At 39.6% G+C, this 22,994-nt stretch overlaps 1 pseudogene; it reads right to left on the bottom strand.

The window, feature by feature from the left end:
- Positions 1-3,564: 3,564 nt before the first annotated feature.
- On the bottom strand, positions 3,565-4,636 carry LOC149288560 (fructose-bisphosphate aldolase C-B pseudogene; annotated as a pseudogene).
- Between the last annotated feature and the right edge of the window lie 18,358 nt (positions 4,637-22,994).

The raw sequence follows: 22,994 nt of genomic DNA, 5'->3' as shown, positions 1-22,994 counted from the left end.
ACACTACGTGATAGATACAGCTACGGAGTGACAGGATTGTACTGGATTTAAGTTTATGCTTAAACAGATGATAAGTTGCAAAGTGTTATAAACAGAATTATATCAGGAAGTTTTGTGGAATGGTGAAAGATGAGAGTTCCAGGGGTCTTACTTTAATATGCATTCTTCATTAGTGGGTCTGTATGAACCTTCAATGAGATAATCTTGGGCAGACTAGATGGGATGACATTGGGCAGACTGGATGTGAATAATGATTCTTTTCTGCCATCATTTTCTATGTTTCTATAATTCTCAAAAAATATAACAAGCCATGGCAGAAATTCATCTGTTGAATTTATATGGGTCCTCCATAACATATTATTAAACAACATTCCTCTGAGATTCTGCTCCAAACTTCACATGGAAGTTGTTTCAGATTTTGATCAGGAAAATACAGTACTACATCCTTGGGCTTGCTTTTGGTCTTGGTCTAAAATTGTGTCTTCAGGCTAGCAGCCAAAGTATTGCCATTTAACTTCCATGGTTTCACGTTAAAGTGAGATTTTTAAAAGTTAAGCTTAGGTTATTTGACAGAGGTGCAAATATAATTATTTGGCATTATATTAAAGTGCACATGTTTAATATGCTTTCACGTGTCACTTCATCTCATAGAGCCTTGCTATTTTTACTTTGAGGTGGTTTGTTTTCCTCAAAGAACCAATTCAATGACTTGAGTGATTTAAAAAGTGCATTTAAAAATAAGATCGCAGGAAATGTCTTCCTTGAACTCATGAACTGGATGCTGGTCATTATGAAAAAAAAAGAACCTTCATGTAAATGTTATGCTCAATGAGTAGAAGCAATTAAAATGGCAAGGAAAAGAAGTGTTTTCATGTAATAATTTAGTTGCACAGTATAGCGGTGCACACCTGCCACACCAGGCTAACAATAGAAGGGCAATAGAGGCATAAGATGTACACTGTTGATGTATTTTATTTTTTATTCTAATGGCTGCCGAGTTGTTCCTTGTTTTTATCTCTTTCAGAATAAACAATGTAGGATCTGCTTTAGTAAATACAGTGAATTTTTAATAAAATATTCTATTAATATTTGCAGTTCACAAGCACAGTGATTAAAATATTCTTTGACCTCAGGACATCGCTTGGACATATGAGGTTTGCTCATTAAATGGTGAGCTGTTATATCAAAACGTCAGTTCATGAGAATTTGTCAACAGTGCATAAGAATTAACCTTAAGGCTTAGCCTTCGACATTTAGAGTAAGGTCTAACTAAGAGATGCATGTCCGAGGTTTACCAATGTTGAGTAAAGACTTCTTTTCTCTGATGTTAGTACAAAGTAATAAAAGAACATATGGACAGTTTTGTATGTTCAGTGGATTAATTCAAAATAATTTATTTAATTAATTGAGAAGGTAATGTTGGTTTTATCAATGTTTCTAGAAAGAAAACTGATATCGTCATATTAGCCCAAGAGACGATGAAGTCTTTAGTTAAAATTGATACTGAACTAGCATGGAAAAAGATGTTTCTATCTGAAGTAGAAATCTCGGAGGTCTCAGAACCTACTAAATACTCCAACAACATTTCCAGCAACTAAATGTGGTATTATATCCCAATATAATCACCGGATGAGTTAGCATTTCTATTGTGTTTTAGTTAGATTGAATTTTGCCCATCGACATATCAGCTGTAATTGAAAATACAGAAATAAGGGCAGGTTGTCCAAAGTGTTACAGAACGGTATGGCTGTAAGGTCTTTATATGTTCATGAATTATACCAAAGCTTTTATGTTCAATGGCTTTTGTTAATGAATTGCAATGGGAACATATTTCTGAGAATTTTTGACAGGGAACTGAAAAGCTGAAGCAAATTTCTAGTCATGTCGGACTCATAAATTTTACAGTTTTTTGAGTGTATATTCTGTTGTTTTCTGTGGTTTAACGTATGAAGGAAACAGGCCATTAAATCCTTAATGTGGAGCAGAGACCGTGGATAGGTACTCACTGAATGTGCTGGCTGATGTTCTTATATTTAGTAGTTTGTCTAGAAATGCTCATAATATGATAGATGCCTCATGTTAGAACTTCTAAATGGTACAATGTTGGTTTCCACCAAGATGGGAGCAGCTTTAAACTCCTGATATCTATTTATTACTGTACTATAGTTAAGATCTTAAACAGAAACGAGACTTGAGATTTTTCAAAGGTTCTGCTTCATTTGGGGAGCTCTGTAGGAGAATTTGGTATTTATTTTGGCATATTTTGCAAGTTTGCATCCAAAACAGAAGACTAAATACGTAATTTTCCCTTGGACTAATAGGACAATATCTATTTCACTTATTAAGATTCATTAAGGTTGCATTAGATAGATAGATAGATAGATTGATTTGCCATAATTGAGCAGATATCCAATGTGATGGATGTTGTTAGTATTTTTGGTATATATCCTTTAATACTGCACCAATATTGCTTTATGCGGGCCAAAACAAAATAATACAAATAAGAGATTAACTGCAAAAAACCCACTGAGATCCAGGGACTGGATAATGTTTAGTGCAAGAGAACATTTCTGTTTCTAATCCTTCTTAAAGGTTGCCGAACACTCTTAAATATAAATTCTTGGTTCAAATTAAGTGAAAATATTCCATTTGCTGGAAAAATTGTTCACCCACACCTCAAAGCATTATGTTTTATTAAAAGACATGTAAATGTGTAAACCCTTCTTTCGCCAAACACCTATATTGTTTTAGGAAAAAAGAAATACATTAATTTCTCCTGCATTAGTGACAATTACTAAAATGCTAGTCTTCCCTTTGAATAGGAGACATAATGAATGTTCCTATAATTAAATGTGAATTCATTGTGCATTAGAAATTTACATAATTATTATTACTTTTTTATTTATTTATTTTTTTAAATAGAATTTATTTTACTATTTGGCATATCAGTTGCATACAGCAAGACACAAAACACGAATATGCACATAGTTATCACCCCCTCTGCCAAGAACCCATCCCAGTGGATAAACTCCACCAAGCTGTGGCAAGGATTTGCTTCTTACATAGGAGTATTGCACAGCCACTCACACTCAAATTACAGGTAAACCATAAAGTGCAACATCCTTCACAGAATGGGCCCTTAGATGGGAGCCAAGGGGCTCTAGAGGACTGCCAGGTGTCAAACACTACAGGTGCTTGCTACAGTAAACATTCATCCAACCTTGAATTTAAACACATTTCTACTATCTAGAATAGTAACCTTCTCAAAGTGTTAGTATCAGTAGAACTAGAACAGATGTCTGGGCAATAAAAGTGAACCATTCAAAAATAAACATTGTGTTAGGAAGATTAGTACACAGCCAAGCACGTAATGCCACTACACTTGTGCTAAAACCAGTCTTTCCTCCCTTCAGGACCAGGCTGCAAGGTGCTCACATTATAAAGGTTAGGAGATGTTGGGTCTGCTAGTTGACATTTTGCTGCTTGGGTGTCCACGAAGATGCTGCTTGTAGGAGGGATGCGGTGGAGGCGTCTTATGCGTCGGTGCCAAGTAGACGGCAGAGATCAGTATGCGTGACTGTCCACAAACAGGGACTGGCTGGCGGCCCCAGCTCCGGAAGCATCATGTTCATATTTGCCGCAGGCTGTAAGCCCATTAATCTTTGCACGTTTCAGGAACTCTTCTGTAGCTGTGTTCTCGTTCTCCTTCTTGCCCCGCCAGATGTGGAGTGCAGAGGCCTGCAGTGCACATCCATAGGAGAAAGTAAGGGCCCAAGGCCAGAGGACAGTTGTTAATTGCATTAAGGTTAATAGAGGCTTCCTCTTCACTTTGTCCACCAGACAGGAAAGTACTGCAGGAGGCACGGTGCGCCGCAGAGCAGTTACAGTAGCCATGGCAATCTCCTGAGAAGTGTACTTGTTAGGACAAACGTGGCCAGCTGTTACCATATTGGGCTTCAGTAGTGTCCCCTCCAGATACACATGATGGTCACTCAGAGCCTTGTATACAGCAGCAAGCACCTTCTCCGTCACATACTGGCAAGGTTTCAGGTCATGGTTTCCATCAGGAAGAATCTCTGGTTCCACGATGGGGACAATTCCATTCTGTTGGCAAATGCTGGCATAACGAGCCAGAACATTCGCATTTTCCATGATTGCAAGGCGTAGTGTCGCTAATTTTCAAAACCGGGCGCCATTTTGCAAAGTCAGCTCCATCTTTCTTGTATTGAGCGCAACACTCTGCCAATCCATCCAAACCTTTAGTGGTTTCTCCATTGGTGCCAGCAAGAGGAACAACACCTTTGTCTACCTTGATCTCTACAAGGATGCCTTTATCTTTGATCATCTTGACAAAGCCGGTTCCACAAACGCTGTTCTGGTACATTGTCTCGTGGAAGAAGATGACGCAGCTGATGCATTTCTCCATACGATCATCGCCCTTAAAGAGGAGCTGGCGGTACAGGCGTCTATTCTCTTCAGTATTCTCTACTCCAATCTCGGTAAAACGTTTAGCCATGCTCCCCACAGATTCATCAGCAGCCAAGATCCCCTTCCCGACAGCTACAATTTGTTTGGCAATGTCTGCTAACTCCTTCTTAATTATTTTTAGGATCAGGCATAGACTTCTCGTTCGCATTACTTTATTTTAATATGTTGTTGAAACAGGAATGTTTTATTTAAGTGAATTGTGTCATCGCCAAGTAGACACATCTGTTTGATAAGAAAACATTATGCATCAGCTAAGAACTATCCAGATGAATAGGAAGACAGGTGAATAATGAGGAATGACAGAAAGATATTTAGGTGGTCGTTGAGCCATGGAGACTAAGAGTGATGTATTGTTTTGCAAAATATGTATGCTACTTTGAAAATTGTATCAGTTAACCTTGAGATGTAATTCAATTTTAGAGGAAAATATTCCACATGCCTTTCTTTTCAGAGAATTTACTCAATCTGTGCAAAAATTTTCCAGCATACCAAAGGGCACTTAAAGTTTATTTTTAGGTGTCTTGAGAGAGGATTGCCTTTTGAATGTCTGCCTAAGGGCATTGAGTCAGATGTAGGTTGGGTTTGTCTCCGTACTTGGCACTAAGACAATTTTAAGTATGGCTCCATCTGGCATTAGAGCAAACAGTGTCTTTCATGTTCTATGACTAGTGTTATGTACCTTGGACCAAATGGATTTCATGAGAAGTCAGTTGTATTAATAGAAAACGATGCTTCAATTTCCATTATTCCATAATCACTTAACAGCTAACTCCGGGGTTGGCAACTTTCAGCACTGGGGACAAAACCAATCAAATGGGCCGGGTAATAGAGTGGCAGACAACATACACATACATATTATATATAAATATATATCTAATAGTAGTTATACCCAGGCTTGTGATGACCGTCGAGAAAACAGAGTAAATGCTTATTGGCACCTTCTGAGTGTAGTATCCCCAGAATGACCATAATTCCTATATTCCTAATCTTTACAGAAATTATTCTTCGTAATATCGAATATATTTGAATTATACATATTCGTATTTTATAACACTGTTTTTTGTCTCCATAGAACGTGCGATATCTGAGTGAAGCATACCTCAGAGATGACCTTTGTTCTCCTGTAAAGAAAATGATGAAATGATTTATGCGGCTATCAGCTATTATCACTCATTCATAGGAAATTGGCAAAGCATCTCTAAAAGCATTATATTAAAAATGCATATTTTTGTCTCTAGTCATTCTAATCTACTAACATACAGACATCAGAGCTTTCTGATGGGTTATATTTGAATTACTTTAATGTTAAGTTAATCCTTACAGAATCTGGAAAATTAAAAATTGAAAGTTTCTTTTTTTTCCACCATTCATTTGTTATAATTCAGAGGTCATTCTAAATCTGGATAGAGTGCCAGATATTATACTCCATCTGCACCGATGATTTCATGGAGCTACATAGAATTAGTGAATACACAAGAACCTCTTGGTCATCTTTATTGACATATTAAAAGTTTTCTATCATATGCATATATATTACGTATAATGTGTAAGTGTGCGTTTTAGTGTGTGTAAATATGATACAACCCCACACTATGTCGCACCCCTTCTCTGTGCCTTATGTTTGTCCTCACCCCATTCCCTCTAGATTGTAAACTTGCGAGCCGGGCTCTCCACCTAATATATCGGTTTGTCTTAGTCTGTCCATTCTTGTCTTGTCAGACCCCTTGAATATATGTATTGTATAAAGTGCTGCTTACATTGTTGGCACTATATAAATAAGATAATAATACTAATAATAATAATATACACCAGTGTGTCTATGTTAGTTACGAGGGGAGCAAGGGGCTAATAGGGACAAATGGCTTTACCTGCCCCTAGGCCAGAAGCTGCCAGCCCTCCCCTGCATAAATGAGAGTCAAAAACCTAACATTCGTGAAAAAAATAATGATCATTTTCAAACAGAGGACAATAGTTACAAGCATGTAAAATGATTATAGTCACTGTATAAATTAGCACCAGAAAAACAATATTCTATCACACTTTCTATTTAACTAGAAATTTAAGAAGTTACCCAAATGTATTCCATAAAATAGAAATTTTATATATGGAGTTAAATTCATATAAACCTACATTCACTAGAACTCAACTGCAAGCAGTTATCAGCTTCTTTGTTACGAGTAACAAAGAAACTGTCAAATATGAGAACTTTTATCGTTTGAGTATATTTCACTTTAAGTCCCTTTTAACTCCAATGAAGACTCAGTCCTGCTGTGGTCCTTAGGGGCTAATTATTCCTCTCCTGCTCTATTTTTTTATTAATAATGTATAAGCTTCAGTTCCTGATGTGGATTAGGCACAAGTAGAAGCTAAATCAGACTTGTCCCTCTAGGTTAGATGCTTTTCACCACTTCCTTGGGGTATTTGTGGGGCAGCCTTATACATCTACAGATCAAAAAGAAGTAAAAAAAGGCTGCACTTAAAATAACAGATATAAGATAACCAATAATAGTTAATAAGCTGCTACGGTGAGACGCTCTTAAAAGTGCATATAAAACCTCCCCCAACTAAATATGCAATAGTACAAATGTAAAACAATAAAAAAAAAAAAAGAGTATTTCTCTTACCAAGCGCTTATAAAATATTAAATCTATAGATTATAAAGTAACCTTAAAATACTTCAAGCGTGCATAGGTCGGTCAGCGGTTTTCAATCGATGTCTCTCAAATGCAGATATCGTATGAAATATAAAAGGCAAAGAGAGACATCACTGTGCAAAAAAACATCACCGTATGAAATGAAAGTGTTAAAACCTATACACAGTCTGCTCACCGTATTCAGAGCCAAATTAAAAATTTAGGCTCATAAAAGACACATATGGACACTCTTAAGGCGGTGTCCTAGCCCCTTTCTGAGAATAATCACTCAAGATGTTTTGTAATAATTTAAAAGTTTTTAAACAATTTATTGATACTTCAAGTAATAAAATTTTAGAAAAAATAATAAACACTTAAAATAAATAAGATAAATTGTGATAAAAAGTGCTCCATACGTTCACTGGGACGCGTTTCATCAGTCCATGACTTTCTCAGCCAGTGCAATGAGCTTCCATTGTAAATATTGCCTTTTTATACTAAAATCCAGTCCAAATTCTCAATAGTCCACAGCTGTTGTTTTTGTTTCCTGTGTCCATATATGGGCATACCATTTCCTGTATTACGCAATGTTGTTATATATAAAAAAATAAAAAAATCTTTTTTTTCCTCCTCAAACACCTTTCGGTGTTAAAGTTTAAAAGCGTTTTTCGGTTTTTAGTATTCGGAACGGTAGCCGATATTCAATAATCACATTTTCGTTAAGAGTAGATCTGGAAATAGTAACTTAAAAAGTATCATACTTCTTAAAAGATATTAAACAAATAGTTGAAGTATATATTATAAAATTGAAGTACACTACAATAGAAACATAGTAAATATATAAAGGACCATTTAAATGTACTAGAGGATTTCATAAAAACTAACATTTTCGTCAAAGTTAAATATAAATTTTTTTTAAAACCATAAATAACTAAAAATGAAAAACATTTTTTCATAGAGTACATTATTAGATAAAATGGCACAACTCAGAATCCGCGTTTAAACCAGTCGGTTGAAGTGTGTTAAAATTATAAATAAAACGCATTTCTTCTTTTCCAAGGGTTTGATTAAAATCTCCACCTCTTATTTTGTTTGACCTTTTTTAAGGCTAAAAAGGTCAAACCCTTGGGATCACACTTATGTTTAATTTTAAAATGCAATGACACACTATGTTTTTCAAACTCATTCCGTATGTTTCGGATATGTTCCTGTATCCTTTGGTTAAAGCGGTCTTGTTGTTCTACCTATATACTTTAATCCGCATGGGCATTTTAAAAGATAAATTACATTTTTGGTAAAACAGGTTAAAAGATCTTTGATTTTAAAAACTTCTCTTCCCATATCCACATCTGGTATAATCCTCTTTTTGCTACCAGTATTTTTACTCCTTGGAGTTTGAGTGCTATCTGCTCCTTGTAATTCTCTCAAGGTCTTTTCTCTTCTAAATCTTGATGTTTTCTCTCCCTTCCCCCCTTCTTTTTTATTTTTTCTCTTTCCATCCTCTTTTCCTAGGTTCCTTCCCCTTTTGTCCGCCCCTCCCTTTACTGGCCAGGACTTATTTCTATTGTACTGGGACATTCCTTTGTTTAGGTTTGTTTTTGTGAAGCTCACATTAGTCCAATTGCTACTGATATGTTTTGTAAGGGTATGTCATGTAATAGGATATGTTCCTGTCATCTGCCATCACACTGCCAATATCTGGAGTAGAGACTAGTCCAGTATCTATTGTTTTCTTTTCTGGTACAAGTTCGTTATGTCATTGTACATCCTGTAAAATGATATGCTCCTGTCATCTGTCATCACACCGCCACTATCTAGGGATAAGACTTGTCCATTATATGTTGTTTTCTTGTCTGGTTTCTGTATAATTTTTTTATTGTGCAAAATTCAATAAACTACAAGTGATAAAAAAAATAATGATGATGAATGATTGATTTCCATATTTAATAGCACTAGATTCAAGGCTTCCTGTGAGGATACAACTTAGAATTATTTGAGCCCATAACTTTTACCCAGCGTGATTCAAGCTCATAATACAATGGCCATTTAAACCTTACTGTTCAACTTCGGATTTCCTAAGGCACATGACACTTGAAACTGTAGATGTCAACAAAGCAATTATCGTAAACAAGGCCCAGTCTAATACATAGATATGGCTCAAATTCTGTTGAGGCCTATTAGCGCACAACAGGGCACTTGGCAAGAAATATATATTTCTGTTCACCTGCCATATGCAGCGTTGTATGATAACATTGTATCTTTGGTTCATTCTGCGTATACATGCCAATAGTTCAATCTACCCATAGCTCTCCATTAAATACAATGAAGACAGCTGGAGGGGAACAGTTACAATAAATTACATTACATAGACAAACACACTATATTCTGTTCATAAAAGCACATTATTATGGGTGAGACTAATTTTTGGAAATCATATTTCCATTCTCTCTTTGTTCTGCCTACAATGATTTGGTTAGTTAGGTACAATCTGTCTCTAGGTTCATAGGACTGCAAATCTCAATAATATTGCACAGCTGCCAGCTAGGAATGATAAAAAAAGTGCAACAGATGTTTTTGTGCATACTTGTCTTTATCTATGTTCTTTTTCTGTTTTTGCTTAATTATGAGCTTTGATGTTGCAATGGTCTAGCAATGATGTGACAGAAAGGCAAACCCCTGGTGAGCCACTAGCCAATTTATGTTCAACGATATAATCCGTATTTCGTCCCAGAATTAATCAGGAAGTAAACAAAACAATCAGATTTTTCCGAATATATACAAAGAAAGGGCTTTCAAAATGGAATTCAAGAAACTAGGGATGTTTCTAAAGCATTTGGTATTCCTTGTCGGAATAATTGGACACTTTAAGGCTTGTTTTTATAAAAAGGTAATCAGAAAATGTGATTTCTCTCTTTTTTCCTGCTAATTTATGTTTCAGTAAGGGTTTCTTTACTAAGTGCTCATAAAGTTCAATAGAAATAGGTAATTTCATTTTGCTTTAAATGAAAGAAAATTTAAGATTTAGAGAAATCCATTCACATTCTAACATGGCTAAATCCCCTATTATATCCTTATTATTAATACGAAGGCACCTGCTGATTAACTTGTTACTGACGTGTTCTGATTTTGTCATTTGCAGACAGAAGTGACACTCTAAATCTACCTCCATTATATTGATTGTTAAGATGAAATCCTTCTAAAGAAATGGCAGTCCTTTTTTAGAGGACAAGCAAGAGCTAAACGCTGGTATTTTGTATAATAGGTAAACACGTGTAAATAAACCAGCTACTTGAGTTCACTTTGGAATTCAGATTTGGCCTGTAATTACAAAAGTTTATAATTGTACTTGACATCACCTTTATTTTCAGTTGTGTTGTCATGGAAAGTTTCCTTTTTAAAGCTGTGTTTTTCTTAAAGTAATCCAAGGAGAAGGAAGGTTGGACAGACAGGAGATGAGCCCCATGTCTACAATAGGGTTATGTTATTTTCATATTTGTTAACCTCTATGTCCCACTGAGCAGGAGATGTGGGTTTAGTGGGGTATAGCTGGTCCCTATAACACCTATTTTGTTTTATTTATTTTTAAATGCAAATTTTAAATATATATATTTATACACACACACATATATATATATATATACAGTCGTATGAAAAAGAAAATATAACATTCATCTGTTCCTTAGCAGGTCTAAAAATTAGTTAATTAAAACCTCAGATGAACAACAACACATGACATATTACACCATGTCATGATTTATTCAACAAAAAGAAGCCAAAATATTGAAGCTGTGTGAAAAACTAGATATACCTTATGATTCAATAGCTTCTAGAACTACCTTTAAAAGCAAGAACTTGAAGTAATTATTTTCTTTATGACGTTATTAGTCTCTCACATTGTGTTGTGTTGTGGAGGAATTTTGTCCCACTCTTCTTTACAGCGTTGCTTCAGTTCATTGAGGTTTGCGGGCATTTGTTTATGCACAGCTCTCCTAAGGTCCCACTACAGCATTTCATCAGATTGATGTCTGGACTTTGACTGGGCCATGTTGTAGATTTGCTGGTGTGCTTCGGATCAGATGACCTCATGTTTGACTTTAGAATACTTTAGTATACAGAGGAGTTCATGGTTGACATAATGACTGCAAGGTCCTGTGGCTACAAAACAAGCCCAAATCATCACCCCCTACCACTGTTCTTGACAGTTGGTATGAGGTGTTTGTGCTGACATGCTGTGTTTGGTTTTTGCCAAACATGGCTCTATGCATTATGGTCAAACATCCCCACTTTGGTCTGTTTATTTCCAATGGAAGTAGTAATGGCGTACTTGGGTTCTAACACATGGCTTCTCCATTTTGGCTTTATTTTTGTTGAGTAAATCATGACACGGTATAATATGTCATGTGTTGTTGTTCATCTGAGGTTGTATGTATGTACCTATTTTTTAGACCTGTTAACAAACAGATGATTGGTATTATGTCCTGATATGTAAAACTATAATAAACAACCAAAGTAAAGATAGAGGGGGTACCTTCTTTTTCACACGACCATATATAATGTTATTTTCAGGAGAGATTTAGCTTGATCTCATTGGCTTCACTTTACATTATGGAAGGCCAACCCCAGTGAGCCTCTTCAGAGAGTATTTAAACCAGTAAGATTTAAATCTCATATACTTTGATAGAATATTCTAGATTGCTATTCTGAAAACATCTTCACTCACTTACATAATTACATCGATGGTCTCGGACCACCTGCCTGGACAAATTGCTAAAACATTTCTACCGATCATATTGTCAATGAATTTGCTGTGTTTACGTTGAAAAAGCCACTTTTCATTTTTTATAATCTGAGATTGATAAAAAGATTTAAGTCAAGTACGTGTGACACAAATTCTAAAGAGAAAAGGCACGTTTACAATGTTACGCATGTTCAGTGAAAATAAAAAAAGAGAAAACAAGTTACAAGACAAAGCATGACTCAACATCAGACTCTATTATAGTGGTTCTATGTCAATAAGTAAAATAATTTACTAAATCACATCATTTTAATAAAGTATAACATAGTTAGGCAATTACACTGCAAGGTGTGTGATACATTTTATTTTCTTATCCCAAACACTCAGTAGAAACACAGTTTGACATTCTTTGTTAATAGTATTACTTATAGGTATAGTATAGGTATTTGGCTTAGATCTGATCTGTAGAAGCCCCAATGTATCATTGCATTCACAGGACTGGTCATCATTTTTTTCTTTGTTCCGAATAGTGGATCTGAATAGAGGACAGATGGTATTCTTTCAATCCCCTTAAAACCAAAAGTGAGTCCTACAAATAATCTCTGTTAAACAAGCTATACAAAAGTCAAATGGGGGATGTTCCATAGAACCAGAACCAGGTCAGGGCTGGAAAAAAAAGTCAGTAGAACAAAAAGCTAACATGGAAAAGGGAACATATTTGAAACAAAGTCATCTAGAAAAAAAAAACTTTAGAACACTGAATTGATCTTTCTAGAGGTTTAAATAGAGAAGACTTGGCGTCAAAGTTGCATCAATCCATCTGGGCTTCTGGAGGTTGTATTGTGACATTTGTGTATGTGACGTGTCATGCAACCATCTGTCATAGTAGTATTATTCTTTTGCCAGTTCGCTACTTATTGTTTCCAAGGCAATGGCTAATTTTATGACACACCTGAACATGGAATGAACCATGAACAGATGACATGTGTGGGCTGATGGAACTTCTCCCTACTTTTAAGGTGTTTGGACAAAAGGTTGAACAACTAAATTAGTGCCAGCCAGAGTGTTATATATTTATTTAGCTGACTTTTTATTTATTAATTTCATTTTTGCAAGAGTGGTTTCCCGTATTTTTTTGTGTCATTGATTTTATGTAAATGTTTTTATTATTTGCATAACTTGTAGGACATTATCTTTTTTTTAGTGGAAATACTTGCAAGCCGTGGTTGCTATATGCAAGGTAGGTCCTAGCCTTCTGGATGACCCCACTCTATGGAGCCTATACTAAAGGGTGAGGGTGTTTGATTCAACTCAGCTCTGGCTCGTGCTTCTCCGTGTTTAAACCCACCTGAGCAGCTATAGGAATGGCCCAGTTGACGTTCTGAAAGTTTCTGACAAAGTATCTGTCGCTCTCACACATTTATTAATCCACTCTTAATGAATGTTTTCCTATCTTTTCTCTGTCACTTTTCCTCCTTCTCTTCATTCTTCCTCTTGGCTCTTCTTCTGTGTCCTGTCCTTCAGGTGCAGTGAGTGCGGTAGGCGTGGCTTCAGTGTTGTGCGCCAGGATATGACATCAAATTGTAGGATTTTACTAAAACATGACATAAAGTCATGATTTTATGAAAGACACGGAGGCGAATATTGTGCATTAACCCTTTCTTTTACTCCCAACAGCCGCAAAGAAAAATATACAACTTAGACAGAAAAAATCAAATAGGAATGTATAACATCACGTGACCCCTCCCACACAGCATCTATCCATATAAAAGGAGATACACATGCCACAATCCTCAAAACGAAACAGGAACCAGCAGAACAACCGGACCAGAACCGTCGTCAGAACATAACCAACAAGTGGAAACTCCGGGAAGGCGGAGGAGAAAACTGAACAGCAGCCGATGAGGAAACTCAGCTGAAGGCAAACACGGTTAACCTGCAAAACAGAAGGGAAGAGAGGCAACAACGTAGAAACGAGTTAGTCACCAAATCCACAGAGCAATAAGAAATCAAAACTGCATATAGAAAAACATAGCAAACTGAACAGACAATGAAAAAACAATGCGTAAAAGCATCTGAGCAAAAAATTAAACCATTAACCACGAGTAAAGGTGAAATAAAAACACAAGATAGAAAAACAGATGCAAAAAAAAAAACCCAACACAGACAAAGGGAGGGGAGAATAAACAGGGGGGGAACAATATTCGCCTCCGTGTCTTTTATAAAATCATGACTTTACGTCATGTTTTAGCAAAATCCTACAATTTTATTCCAAGACACGAAGGCTCATATTGTGCAAGTTTAAAGCTGAGAGATAACCTGAGAAAAAACATGATCAATTGGCTTGAAATCAAACTCACGAAAAGTGGATTCTCTAGACCAATCTGCAGCACGGAGAATGTCTTTTAAACGGCCACCTAACGCCAATGTCTTGGACCCGCTGCACTCCTCCTTGGACCAGCTGCATAACCCATTTAACCCAACGCGACAGCGTAGCGGAAGACACAGGGGAATGAGGATGACGAAAAGACAAAAAGAGTTGCTGAGAGTCTCCAGATCTGAAACGCAGGGTGCGAGCCTCATATTCACGGAGACAAGCCACGGGACACAAGGCTTCGCAAGGCGGGAAAGCTGGGTAAAGAACTGATTTGATCGCCGTCTTAAGTCGGCGGGAAATATCAAAAGGCACACCCTCCGGAATGAAAGACCTGACGTCCCAGTCGAAGGCGCGGACATCCGATACCCGCTTACAAGACACGAGACAAAGTAGCATGACTAATTTAGCCGAGAGATGTCGTAAAGATAGCTCAGAATTAGACGGCCAAGCTAGAAACAAATTCAACACCACTGAAACATCCCAAGTGGCGGAATACTTAGGGCGAGGCGGTTGGGAAAGACAAATCCCCTTAAGTAACCGACAGATAACCGAGTGCTTACCGACAGGGATGCCGTCAATACCTAAGTGGGCTGCCGATATGGCCGAACGATACAGGTTGATGGTCCTATAAGCGCGTCCCAGCTCGAACAGGTAAGTGAGAAAATGAATAATGGAGGTTAAAGGGGCTGAAAAGGGATCGAAATCCCGTTCCAAGCACCAAGCAGCCCAAGTTTGCCAGGCTGCACGGTAAAATCGGTGGGTGCCTGGAGCCCAAGCTCCCGCCAGGAGTCTCTGAGCTGAGAACGAAAGATCTGAGAACTGCCTGGACTCCCGGAAATCAAACACGCCAGTAGAGACAGACTGCCGTCTAAGATTAAGGGGGGAGGGATTCCGAAAGGATCCAGGAGAAGTGGGTCTTGGGAATGTAGCAACCGAGGAATCGCTATGACCAAGTCCAGAAGAGTGGGGAACCACGGTTGGGAAGTCCAAAAGGGAACTACGAGGACCACGGTGGCGTGTTGGCGACGAACTTGGAGAAGTGTCCTGGAAATCATTGCGAAGGGGGGAAAAGCGTAGTGCCGACTGCCAGACCAATCTTGCAGAAACGCGTCTACCGCCAAAGCGTCCGGATCTGGACGCCAGCTGTAAAACAGTGGGAGACGAGAGTTCAAGAGAGATGCAAATAGATCTATGTGGAGCAGGCCCCACAGATCCGTAATAGATGAAAAAAGTGCCTTGCTAAGGTCCAGTCGCTGGAATCCGAGAGGTAACGAGAATTCCAGTCCGCCAGTGTTGGACAGGCCAGGAATGTACTCCGCCTGCACCATGATGTTCCGGTCCAGACAGAATGACCAAAGGTCCTTGGCCAAATTCGCAAGAACAGCTAATTGAGTACCCCCTAGAGAGTTGACACAGCGCACCGCCGAGACATTGTCCATGCATAGTCTGATGCAGGAGTTGATGCAATCTTTGGAGAAACTCCTGATGGCAAAAGAGCCCGCCAGGAGTTCCAAGCAATTGATGTGAAGTCCGGCCTCCGACTGAGACCAAGGACCTCCTGTGGAAATTTCTCCATACCTCCCACCCCAACCGTTAAGACTGGCATCCGAATCTATGGAGAGATCCGGTGTCATGCCGAAGATCGCTTTGCCATTCCAAGCCGACATGTTGGCCAGCCACCAGCGCAATTCGTCCCTGGATTGATCGTCCAGGCTGATCCGGTCCGCATAGGACGCCCCCAGACGAAGATGGCTGATTTTGAGACGTTGTAAGTAGGGCTGCAACAACTAATCGATAAAATCGATAATAATCGATAATGAAAATCGTTGCCAACGAATTTCATTATCGATTAGTTGAATCGATTTTTATCTATTATAAAATGAGGGTTTTTTCAGAGCAAACGCTCTGAAAAATACCCCTCATTATATAATCCGTTTAGTCTGACTCACAGCAGCAGCTCCTACTTACCAGTCCCTCCCTGTAATCGCTGTGACAACTGGCCCCGCCCCTTCCTTCTCCCAGAAGGCCAGAACCACATGGCTGTGACACTCATCTAACTGTGAGTATAAAATTAATATTTGGGCTGCTGAAAGTTAGGGGAGATGGGGGTTAATTTAGGGGCAGTTATGGTTAATGGGGTGTTTAGGGGCAGTTATAGTTAATGGGGTGTTTAGGAGCAGCTATGGTTAATAGGGTGTTTAGGGTTAATTTAGGGGCAGCTATGGTTAATGGGGTGTTTAGGGTTAATTTAGGGGCAGTTATGGTTAATAGGGTGTTTAGGGTTAATTTAGGGGCAGCTATGGTTAATTGGGTGTTTAGGGTTAATATAGGAGCAGCTGTGGTTAATGGGGTGTTTGGGGTTAATTTGAGGCAGTTGTGGTTAATGGGGTGTTTAGGGTTAATTTAGGGGCTGTTGTGGTTGATGGGGGTCTTTAGGGTTAATTTAGGGGATGCCGTGGTTAATTGGGTGTTTAGGGTTAATTTAGGGTAGTTGTGTTTGATGGGGTATTTAGAGTTAATTTAGGGGTAGTTATGGTTAATGGGGTGTTTAGGGTTAATTTAATGATGAGGACTGAGGGTTAATTTAATAAAGTTAACTTAAGGCGCAGTTAGAGGTAAAGGGGGTAGACTAAGGGGAATCTAAATCCTGGGGGCAGTGAAGATTAACCCAGTACTTATTTATAAAAGTATAGTGTCAGTGTGCTGTGAACAGGTCTGTGAACAGGTCTGTGACTCTGATATATCACAGGTCTGTGAACAGGTCTGTGACTCTGATATATCTGGGGGGTATAAAGCATATCTGGGGAGGATGGAGTGACATATCTGGGGGGTATAAGGCATATACGGTATATAAGGCATATGTGGGGAGGCCAGCGTGGCATGTCTGGGAGGCAGTGTGGCATGTCTGGGGAGGATGGAGTGGTGTATCAGGGAGTATAAGGCATATCAGGTGGAGTGGCATATGTGGGAGGCAGCGTGGCATATGTGGGAGGCAGCGTGGAGTGGTATATGTGGGAGGCAGCGTGGAGTGGAATATGTGGGAGGCAGCGTGGAGTGGAATATGTGGGAGGCAGCGTGGCATTTGTGGGAGGCAGCGTGGCATTTGTGGGAGGCAGCGTGGCATGTCTGGGAGGCAGCGTGGCAAGCCTGGGCTCAAATTTGCATAAATTGGGGGGGCTGGTTGGGAAATAAAGACAAGAAATGCATTTTATCAAAGTTTTTTTTTTATTCTGCGTTTGTATTTAACATCATTTGTTTATTAAATTATTTTAAATAAATGAAAAATGTACATTCATTTTTTTTATCCGATTAATCGAAAAAATAATCAGCCAACTAATCGATTATGAAAATAATCGTTAGTTGCAGCCCTAGTTGTAAGGCCCTGTAATGAAGATGAGCGGGAAAAATTGCCTGAATGGACGCCGCCAACAGGCCAATAATGCGGGCCAGATGCCGCAAAGAAGTCACCTGTAAGCGGAGGACCTTGCGAATCTCCTTCTCGATGGCATGGATCTTGGAGGTTGGGAGGCTGAGTATACCTTTCCGTGGAATCCACCATGAATCCCAGGAACTCCATCTGACGTGATGGAGTAAGTTGAGACTTCTCCCTGTTGACGAGGAATCCGAGGTGGTGGACCAAGTCTAGTGTCCACTGAACATGCAGATGCAGAACGTCTTTGTCCTGAGCCATGAGAAGCCTATCGTCCAGATAGATGATTAGACGGACACCACGGGAACGTAAGAGAGCCACCACCGGCTTCAAGAGCTTGGTGAAACACCAAGGAGCCGAAGAAAGCCCGAAAGGGAGGCAGGTGAAGCGCCACGCGACGTTGTGCCATCGGAATTGAAGAAGATTCCTGAATTCCTCCGCCACCGGAACTGTAAGGTAAGCGTCCTTGAAGTCTATCTTGACCATCCAATCGTTCACTAGAAGGAGATCTCTTAAAAGATGGATACCTTCCATCTTGAAGTGGCGGTATCGGACGTAGCCATTCAGTTGCCGAAGATTGATAACCGGACGGAGGCCGCCTCCTTTTTTGTGCACCAGGAAAAGATTGCTGATGAAACCTGGAGAGTCCGGGTCGACTCGCTCTATTTTCTGCAAGGGAAGAAATTTCTGTATCCACCAGGATAACGTCCTGTCGTGAAAAATGGAAGGGTTTCGGAAGGTAAGACATACGAGGTAGACCTACCAGTTCGATGACATAACCCCTCACGGATGTTATCAATTGCCAAACCTGTGAAAAATGGGTTAGTCTTCCCCCTACAGGATATTGGGAAGAAAGGGGAAATTGAGTTAGACTTACCGGAAGGTCTGCGGGTAAACTGCGAGCCACGCTGTCCTCTTGCCCGCCATGGGTGGCCACGTTGAGGGAAAAAAGGCTGTCTGCTTGTGTAGGAATCCTGGAGGGGCAGACGTTGGAACTGAAACTGAGAGTAGGAGCCTCGGCCCGAGCGAGGTGAGCCTTGGGAAAAACGGCCAAACGGCTCCTGCCTCTGCCAGCCCTGGGAGAAACACATTGGTGGAAAACTTTCCTCATAGAGGATTGCACTTGGTCTAAAGCGGTAAAGGCTCCTACGTAGCACCCGAGATCCTTAATAAAGGAGTCTCCGAATAATAAGCCTTGAGCATCACTGCCCATCTCTGTAAGAGCCAAGTTAGATAACTTGGGCTCGATTTTGAACAGAATCGCTTTGCGACGCTCGATGGAAAGAGAGGTATTTGTGTTACCTGCGATGCAGATAGCCCTCTGCAGCCAGCCCCTAAGGACCATAGGGTCAGGAGGGGAACCAGACTCAACCCAATCTTCTATAAGCTGAAACATTTTTGTCAAAGGGCCAAAAATATCTAAATGTTTATCTTGAGTAGCCTTAAGGGCGGATTCCAGGCCCTTACGGGGGTTCCACCCCAGTTTAGACAAAAATTGGACCATCTTAGGGTCGACCACTGGGGTCTCACAGACTTTCCCTGGCACAATAGGCCTAGGGCATTAAGGGCGTAACTTATTGCGCGAGGTCTTGCTCAAGGGTTTGCGAACCCTGGACTGTAAATAGCGAGCTACGTGCTCAGAGGGTAGCCACTCAGCTGATCAGGGTGATGTAATTCCTCGGGATCGAAAAACGGTTTCCCAAATTGATCCAATACCATATGATTAGATGTATTAGGGGGAACCGCAGGCTGAGAGGTACCTGCCTGTGCGGTGAAATCAGGTAGATGAACCGCAGCCTGCGCAATCTGCTCCTCCTTAATGGAGCTGGAGTCAGATGCGCTCCAAGCCTCCTCTATGGATTCTGGGTCAGAATCGGATGAAGTAAAGAAGTGTGCCCTAGCACACCTCCATTTCCTCGCCTGTTCTGCCCGGCGAGTAAGGGCTTGTTTGCGCTTAGAGAGAGCGCTCTCAGTGATGGGAATAGCATCATCGGTCATACTAGTTCTGGAGGCTGCCCCGTGTATATGGTGAGATTTAAAAGCGACCTTTCTGCCCCCAGATGGTTTCTGGAGAGTGTCAGAAGGGAGATCTGGGGCTGAGGCAGGAATGGGCATAGATTTTTGGAAGGCCTGGGCTAAGGAGGCTGACAATACTGATGTCATAAAATCCATAGCAGAAGCAACAGCCAGGGACACAGAGGTATTTAAGTCCTTTAAAGGATCAGGATTGGGGGCATCAGCCCTCTGACCCTCCTGTAAGGAGGATTCCTGATCTGAAAGTTTTTTTTTGAACTTTTTAATATAGATATATAAATGCAAGGTACCTAGATATATATATATATATATATATATATATATATATATATATATATATATATATATATATATATATATATATATATATATAGGGATATGCCCCTTTAATAAAATTCAAATAAGCTGGAAAACAAAAACGAGAACGGATAAGAAAAACCCTTTCTTTTACTGTTGGGAGTAAAAGAAAGGGTTAATGCACAATATTCGCCTCCGTGTCTTGGAATAAAATCCCGACGCACAGCAACAATTGCCGCGTGCATCGCAAGGGAGCGGGATCGGAGGTCTGCATTAACAGACCTCCCGCTCCCTTGATTGTCTTTAAGCCAGTTAAGGAGAGATCCTTGATCTCCCCAACTGTGACAACTTACCCTCACTTCTACTGTGTTCATGTGTTAGCCATGCAGGGTGTGATTGGCATTAAAATGTATTTAATGCTCCCTTGTATGTATGTATTTTGACTTTTATATATTTTGTTTTTCTGTTTCCCCCTGACAGCAACTTGTATAAGTTTGAAAAGTGTGCGTCGTCATCTTGGTACAACAGGAACAGTAAAGGACCAAAGATGGACCTTATCCTGCAGATTCAGCCCTTTTGGAAAGCATGATAAGCATTTATATATAATTTTATGGGGGTGGGGCTGTCGAGGTATACTTAATCTGGTATACTTAACCCCTTAACGACAATCCCCGTACATGTACGGGGTTGCCGTGCAACGTGTTAACGACAATGCCCGTACATGTACGGGCTGCCGTTAAATAGCTGCTTCGCCGCGATCGCCAGCTTTGCAGCATCCACGGAAGCCTCACAAGTGAGGCTGACCGTGGATCCGGGGAGGGCAGCCCTTGGCAGCCCTCCCCGGAAGAAAAATGGCCGCCGCCGCACCGATCATCAAAGATCGTGGCGGCGCCCGGCTAAAACTGCTTAGGAAGCGATCGGAATCGCTTCCTAAGCATAAACTGTGTTGCTGACACGCCTCAGTATCGAGGCATGCCAGCAACACTACCCCCCTACCCCGATCGCCTTGTGATTGCTCCGAGGAGCAACCACAAGGGCCATCCTGTGAATGACGTTGCCGTCATTCACAGGATGGCATTAACAATAGATCTGAGTTCACAGAGGGTCTATCCAGACCCTCTTGAGAACTCTCGAGCTCCTCCTGCAGGTTGAATGCAGGTACTGCATCCAACCATGCAAGGTCAATGGAGCCCAGCTCACTAATGAGAGTGACTAGTAATAAAATAAAAAAATAAAAAAAATTGGTCAAAAATGTTTAAAATTTTTTTAACAAATATGGTAACATGTAAAAATCCCCACTGTCACCAAAAAAAAAAAGTTTTTAATAAGCAAGTCCTAAAATTCTTTATCTTTACAAAAATTCCAGCATGGAAAGAGTTAAAATATTGGCATTACAAATGCCCATAGGGTGTCCAGTATTAAAAAATATATGAGTTGATGGGGTAAATTGAATTGGCCGGGTTCAAAGATGTCCCAAATATGGGACATGGGGCAGATGTCTAAATGGCAAAAAAATACACACCTCACAAAGGCGGCATTTTACCTCCCAAATAACCCTACAAACCCATGCATGGGGGGTATCACTGCGCTCAGGAGATGTTACTGAACACATATTGGGGTGTTGTTTGACACGGACATATACCAGGAGCGGTAAATTTATACCTGAAGTACAACATGTGTGAAAAAAATACAAAAAAAATGTACTACCATAAAGTTTCACTAAGGGTGGTGGTAAAATTAGTGCATGGAAAGGGTTAAAACACCAGCATTTCAGATACCTTGGGGTGTCTAGTTTTTAATAATATATGATTTGATGGGGTAAATTGCATTGGCCGGCTTCAAAGATACCCGAAATGGCACATGGGGGGAAGAATTACCAGATTTGGAAAAAAAGGTTTTGAAATGGCAAAACGCTACCTGTACTTATTGCCCCATAATGTGCAGAAAAAAACAAAAAAACATTGGGTATTTCTAAACTCAGGACAAATAGTAGAATCTATTTAGCAGTTTTTTTCATTAGTTTTTGCAGATGAGTAAAAGTTTTCTGTTTAAAAAGTGAGAAAAGGTAATTTTTTAACAAAAAATCCCCATATTTTATCATTTTTTTATAGTAAATTAGATGATATGATAAAATGAATGGTATCTAAAGAAAGCCCTGTTTGTCCTGGAAAAAACAATATATAATATGTGTGGAAGCACGAAATGAGAAAGAAGAAAATCACAGCTAAACAGTAACACTGAAAAACGTTAAAAGAGCCATTGTCCCGCAATATACTACGAGTAAAAGCCCCTATTGTCCTTAAGGGGTTAATAAATTGTTGAAAGAAAAAAAAAAAGTGTGGAAACTTTTTGACCGTCCCTCGTATAACCAGCGTATAGAGTATACAGTATATTTAAAGAGGTACATGTTGTTAAAGGTTTTAATCATTATAACATATCTTTTAAACAGTAACATATGCACAATGTCTTCAATGTTCACTGTGCAAAGTGTCAGAACAGACAAGCGCAGCTGTAACGCCACAAGGGAAATCTGTGCTAACTTAATCACACCTCAAACACTAGGAAAAGTTAAACCTGTCTCTTATCTGGCAGCAAAAGGTTTGGATTCAGATTTTGGAAATTAGTTTGATAAGCATTACAGTTTTGGTCTTAAATACAACGTAAAACTCCACCGTAAAAGGAAATAAACTGGGCTAAAACCCAATATATGTCTCCGGGGGGGCCAATACTGTGAAGGTCACGATGTAGTTAAGGTCACGTTTAGCCATCTTTTAATAGGACTGCATTGGACTCACTTTTCTAGCTGCTGTGACTGCTTTAGGACTTATCTGAAGAAAAAAAGCTAGTATACTAAACCAGAGTGAGATCAGAGGAGCTCTTTACACGTAGACCATGGATCACTGTAATGGATCATAAAGGGATGTAAATTAGTTAACCCTTCACACACACACTTTTTGCAAAGATAAAACTATTTGGTAACACTAAGTTTTCTTGTATCTT

The sequence above is a fragment of the Sceloporus occidentalis genome, unplaced genomic scaffold (genome assembly GCF_023333645.1).
Source record: "Sceloporus occidentalis isolate IW3139 unplaced genomic scaffold, rSceOcc1.0.p SCAF_50, whole genome shotgun sequence".
Taxonomy (NCBI): domain Eukaryota; kingdom Metazoa; phylum Chordata; class Lepidosauria; order Squamata; family Phrynosomatidae; genus Sceloporus; species Sceloporus occidentalis.
Note: the sequence above shows the minus strand (reverse complement) of the source record. Positions and strands in the feature narration are given on the sequence as shown.